The sequence below is a fragment of the Amblyomma maculatum genome, chromosome 1, assembly GCF_055883805.1.
Source record: "Amblyomma maculatum isolate TAMU_Amacu chromosome 1, ASM5588380v1, whole genome shotgun sequence".
NCBI classification, from domain to species: domain Eukaryota; kingdom Metazoa; phylum Arthropoda; class Arachnida; order Ixodida; family Ixodidae; genus Amblyomma; species Amblyomma maculatum.
In genome coordinates, this window is record NC_139344.1 from 130,631,073 (window position 1) to 130,637,294 (window position 6,222).

Sequence of the window (6,222 nt, forward strand, 5' to 3'; positions counted from 1 at the left end):
TTTGCGCTTCTGTTGCTTTCGACGTCTGCGGCACGATCATTCTTGCTGGATAAAACAGTTATTTTTCAGTAAGCAGCTATGGATGGGGTCCTCTTTTAGTATCTGCTCGCAAATGATAGTCCCATTGTGTATTTGCAGCTACAGCGAAAGGCGCCACCGTGGATCACAGGGCTTCAGAGCGCAGCCCTACCGGGTCTATATAAAAAGTATCGGATTTTTTTTTTTTCTGGCATGATTTTACATCCCTCAGAGTTCTCGAACCACACATGCACGATGGTGTGGGATGCGACCTTCAAGACACACCAAGCGCCAGTCATCTGCGAGCATTCGTTCAGGCTGGATCGCGTTTTCAGTGAATCATTGTCAAGTGATTGGGTGCAAGCTGTTGTGCCCCGGCAAGCCACCTGCATTCCAGCTGAGCCGAACGTCAAGCTTGTCTTGTTAACGCTGCGCCGCAAGACAGCGGCGCACTGCAAGGAAGCATCGGCGAGCTTCATGTTTAAACATGCCAGCGATTTCTCAGAATGCCTGGCGTTGGTTGCCTGGCGTCAAAACGCCTTCGCGCCGCGGCAGAAGTGAAGCGGGCGATAAGCGGGGTCGCTTATTGAACCTCTCGAGCCGACGTAAGTGCTGCCTGCGAATGGACAATTTTAGAGGCAACGGGTTCACTGCCGCTTGGAGACCGAGACCGTCACTAGGGTCCGTCGAGTACAGTGTCGCTCGCAAGGAGGGGACGCGACCTTATCTTCCCGGCCGTGCTATGCAAGAACAGTCTTGTATGGCTGGAAGCCTTCGGCCCACATGCAGATCTTGTAATGTAAATCAGTTCAGTTCAGTCGTTCAGTCGTGTCCGACTCTTCGTGACCCTATGGACCATGTCACGCCACGCTTTCCGGTCTCTCACTATCTTCCTAACATCACATAACTTCATCTGCAGTGCCTCGAGGATGCCATCTAACCATCTCGTTCGCTGCCTACCCCTTCTCCGGCGACCCTCAACTTTTCCCAACATCAAATCTTTCTCCAGCGACTCCTCTCTTCTCATCAGATGACCAAAGTAGCTGAGCTTTAGCTTTAGAATTTGACCCTCCAATGAGCAGTCAGGGTTTATGGTCGACAATATTGACTGATTTGATCTTCTGGCAGTCCAAGGAACTCTCAAGAGTCTTCGCCAGCACCACAATTCAAACGCGTCAATTCTTCGGCGGTCAGCCTTTTTCACAGTCCAACTATCGCATCCATACATAACAACTGGAAAGACCATAGCACGAGTTATACGGACCTTGGTTGGCAGACTAATGTCTGTGCTCTTTACTAGGTGGTCAAGGCTAACCATTGCTCTTTTTCCCAGAAGCAGGCGTCTCCTAATTTCATGGCTGCAGGCTCCTTCCGAGGTAATCTTGGAGCCCAAGAACAGAAAATCTGTCACAGCTTCCACTTCTTGTCCATTGATGCTCCAGGACTTGATGGGGCAAGACGCCATGATCTTTGTCCTTTTAATGTTCAGTTTAAGCCCAAACGTCTCACTCTCTTCTTGTAGGCGCATCAGAAGTCTCTTGAGTTCCACATCACTTTCTGCCATTAAGGTGGTATCATCCGCATATGTAAGGTTGTTGATACGTTTTCCAGCAATCTTCACTCCAGCTGAAGACTCGTCCAGACCGGCCTTCCTCATGATGCACTCTGCATATAGGTTAAATACGCAGGGCGACAGTATGCAGCCTTGCCTCACTCCTTTCTCAATCGGAAACCAATCAGTAAGACCATGCCCAGTTCCGACTGTGGCCTCGTGCCCTTCATACAGGTTCCTGAGGAGACAGATGAGGTGAATTGGAACTCCCATCTCTTGGAGAGCTTGCCACAATCTGCGGTGATATACGCAGTCAAACGCTTTCGCATAATCAATAAAGCAGAAGTAGATGGGTTTCTGGAGCTCTCTTGCTTTTTCCATGATCCAGCGAAGGTTGGCAATTTGGTCTCTAGTTCCTCAGCCCTTGCGAAACCCAGCTTGCACGTCCGGAAGCTCCCGGTCCACATACTGCTGCAGCCTACCTTGGAGGATTTTCAACATCACCTTGCTAGCATACAAAATAAGCGCGATCGTGCGGCAGTTGGAACAATCTTTGGCACTGCCTTTCTTTGGAATGGGGATGTAAACTGACCTCCTTCAATCCTGTGGCCACTGCAGGGGTGTCCAAATCTTCTGACATAATGTATGCAGAATATTAACAGCGTCATGGTTGAGGGTTTGAAGCAACTCAGCTGGAATGCCATCAATTCCGCTAGCTTTGTTCTTAGCAAGGCTGGCTAAGGCCCATTCTACTTCACTCTTCAGGATGCCCGGCTCGAGATCAGTAATCACAACCGTCTTATGTTGGGTTTGCACATTCGGGTCCTTCTTGTACAGTTCTTCTGTGTATTCCTGCCAGGCTCTTCTTTATCTCTGAGGCTTCAGTGAGGTCCCTGCCTCGTTTGTCCTTTATCACGCCCAGCTTAGCACAGAAGCTTCCTTTGACATCTTTGATTGTTTTATACAGAGCTCTTGTGTTCCTCAATTGGCTGTTGAACATTACATTCAAACAGTCCATCGGGAGTGATGAAAGCGGTCTTCTCCTTTTCTGCTGGGTGCATTGGGATTTGCCAGTATCCTGACCGAAGGTCGACAGATGAAAAGTATGATGCAGAATACAAGCAGTCAATGGCATCATCAATGCAGGGAAGCAGGCAGACATCCTTTTAAGTGACTAAATTCAACCGGCGGTAATATACACAAAATCGCCATGTGCCATCTTTCTTGCGCACAAGAATTACTGGAGCCGCCCAGGGACTGCATGATTCTTGAATGACACCCCGGGAGAACATTTAACGTACTTGCTCATTGATGACCTTGCGCTCGGACGGCGCCACACGATACGGTTTTTGGCGAATTGGGTGTGCATAACCGGTATCAATTCGATGACTGGTGCGAGACCCCGGAAAGGAGCGTGAACTGATGAGCTTTGAGAAGTCAAAAAACGGATGAATACTTCGACAGCACATCTTCCAAAGCATCACGCTCTGTGGCGTTCAGAGAATTACTAATCATGCCACGCAGTTGAGCATTCACTTGGGATGGTGCGACATTCCGCTGAGGTGCGTCCGTAGCCAAGGCCACGGATATTGGCATGCCTGAGAGGCAAGCTTCATTCCAGCTGCTAAAAGAACTGGCTGCGTGGAGCGATTAATAGTCCACAATCGCGTGCAGCCTTTGGTTACCGACACCAAACAATTAGGAACCAGGAGAGATTTCTTCGCGCAGTTCGAATAGTTAGGTGTCACGGTCGCCTCAAACGTTTCGATCGCACGACGAGAACACGAAACCGGAATGCACTCGATAGACATCGGAGGCACAACAGTGTCGTCGCACACGCACAGCACATCTTCTCAAACAAAACGTTCCTCGAAGAACTTAGGCAGTAGGCAGCCGTCAACACTGATCTCGCCCGTGCGGCAGTCTTCGGTTGCGCCACACATGCGCAGAAAATCTACACAAAGAATCACATGTGTGGAGTGGGGTAGCACGGCGAATTCCGCAGAAAACACGGTTCTCCCAAGACAGACCTTTAGACCTTGGCACTGCACACTCCAACGGGATACAACAAATCGCCACTAACGCTGTGAAAATTTGCATTTCTGTCCCAAGGAAACATCACTTTTGGTCCTAGTAAGTTTTTAAATGTTAAACTCATAATCGATATTGTCGCACCAGTGTCCACTAATGCCATTGTAGAAGTACCGTCAACAGACATACAGATCTTATTTTTTAGCATAGTCACGAAAGGAGGTATTTCTGTAAATAGTGAGCTTTCACCGGCAGCCTCACCTCCATCGGCCGCGGTGCCTAGTTTTCCGGAGGAGGGGACTGGGAACGACGCCGCGGGGATGGCGAGTGGCGGGCACGAAAAACGGGCGGTGGAGTCAGACTCCGGTAGGAAGCCGGGGAGTGGTTGCGCGCGCCACCGGGCTGAAACTGGCCATACGGAGGAGACGAGCAGTACTGACGGGAGTCAACTGGGTGATCACTGGTCGGGTCTGGATACGTTGGTGGGTCATACCGCGAAGGTAACCGACGGCGGCATGGTCTTGAAAAATAGCCCGGGATGCCATATCGATAACAGACAGGAGTAGGCCGAAGAAGGGGTTGTCCCTGCCGTCGATAAAAGCCAGGATCGCGCTGATCTGTGAACCGGGGTGCTCGCCTAGGTATTCGCGGCCGAAGGTCGTTACGCTGATCAAGATGTCTAGAAGAAACAGAGCTTGCGAAATGTTGCTGCGAGCATTCTTCAAAAGAGGCAGGGTGTGCTGCGTGAACAGAGGAAAACTCAGGCTGCGATTGGAGATTGTAGGCAGGTTCACACGGAAAAGATGGGGGTAGGACACTGGTGACGTGTTCTGGCAGCGGGAATCGAGCCGGAGTAAGTCTTCACGAATGATCTACCGGATAGTTGAAGTGAGGTCCGGAGGAACATGCTCGTCAGTGCTGGCGACGGTTGTCACATTGGCAAGCCTTCCAAACTTAAGAGTTACTCGACGGGTCTTTAGTGCTTCGAATGTGCGGATGTGACAGAGAATAGCGGACACAGTCGTGATATCATCTTTGGCGATGAGGAAGTTGTAGACATCAGCTGCGATGCCCTTCAAAAGATGCCAAACTTTGTCCTACTCAGACATGCGAGAGTCGATGGTTCTGCACAATTTGAGGACCGCTTCGGTATAGGTAGTGCAGGTCTCGCCAGGTATACTCCGTTTCATACATCAGGTGCAACGCAGCGAAAGCTACGCAAGTAGTCCGCAAGAAAAAAAACAGGAGGCGTATCACTACGCGCTCGTTCTGTAGGCGAGTGGTTCCTGACGAAACGGGCTCTGTTTCGAGCATACACGTTTGCAATAACATGCTTCGCATGCTTAGACATCTTCACAGAGCGGATCTTATAGAAAAAATGCGCACCAAAGAACCATTTTCTCAAAAAGGGATGCGCAGCGCGGAGGGCACAGCCAACGCCATCTGGTGGCACAGCTTACAAGGTTGCGGGGCAGAAAAACGCGGCACGAACAAAAACGACATAAAAAAACATACAAATTAGCCGAATCCGACCTTTTCTCCCTAAAAAAGGTGCTTTTTATGAAGTTGATGGCAAATGTAAAATGTATTAAGCTTGCAGACAAAGCAACTATTATTTTCTCTCGTCAAGAGCAGGCACTATTTTTTATCGCGGATGCGGAGAGCGCAAACAAGAGCTGTAGCTTTGGTAGTGTTGCACTTGATGTATGAAACAGAGTATAGTTGGACACGATTGGCTAGTGTCTGCTCGGCCTGCTTCTTGCGCGCTGACGAATCGCCGAAACACTGTTTAAGTTCGGTGAAAAAGCTGTCCCATGTCGTCAGCGTGGCCTCATGGTTTTCAAACCAGACTAGGGCGGTGTCGGTCAGGAAGAAAATGACGTTTTCGAGCTGAGTGGCGAAGTCCCAGCGGCTGTAACGGCTTACCCGTTGATAGTGGCGGAGCCAGTCGTCAACGTCCTCCCCAGCTGCGCCAGCGAAAGGACGAGGCTCTCGGTAAGGCTGGTAAAGGCCGGAACTCGCTTTATTTGAAATGGCAAGAAGCACTGGGCTAGGCTCAGTCGGTGGCGGCATTGTAAGGAACAGTGGCGGGAGTCCAGCAAGGCGGCGGCTGCGACGAAGCTCCAGACGAAGACAATGCTCAGCCGCGTGCCAAGACATGGTTCGACCACTTGATGGCGCCAGAAGATGGACAGTGGTGTGGCACTGCCCCCCTTCCAAGAGGCATCGACCCGATGCCGCAAACGTAGGGGAACGATAGATAAGCGGGGCAAGCTATACGAGGGAGTCTCTGGCTCTGGTTTGGATCCTACAAACGGTTTAACGATTATAATATGGCTTCATTCTGGCGACGTGAACTATTTCAGACTTCGGCTGTCGAGAGGAGCGGACAGTTCCTTGTGGTAGCACCTCGTAGGTAACTGCGCTGAGGCGGCGGAGCACTTTGTAGGGTCCAAAGTAACGCCGCAGAAGCTTTTCAGAGCGCCCTCGCAACCGTATTGGGCTCCATACCCAGACTTGGTCGCCAGGCGTGTAAGTCCCCTCTCAGTGTCGCAGGTTGTAGCGCTGGGCGTCGTGTTCTTGCTGGTGCCGAATTCTCTGTCGGGCAAGCTGGAACGCGA

The 6,222-nt window shown here is 50.7% G+C and overlaps 1 pseudogene; it reads right to left on the minus strand.

Annotated features, from left to right (window-relative positions):
• Window positions 1-3,957: 3,957 nt before the first annotated feature.
• Window positions 3,958-5,674, minus strand: LOC146203918 (uncharacterized; annotated as a pseudogene).
• Between the last annotated feature and the right edge of the window lie 548 nt (window positions 5,675-6,222).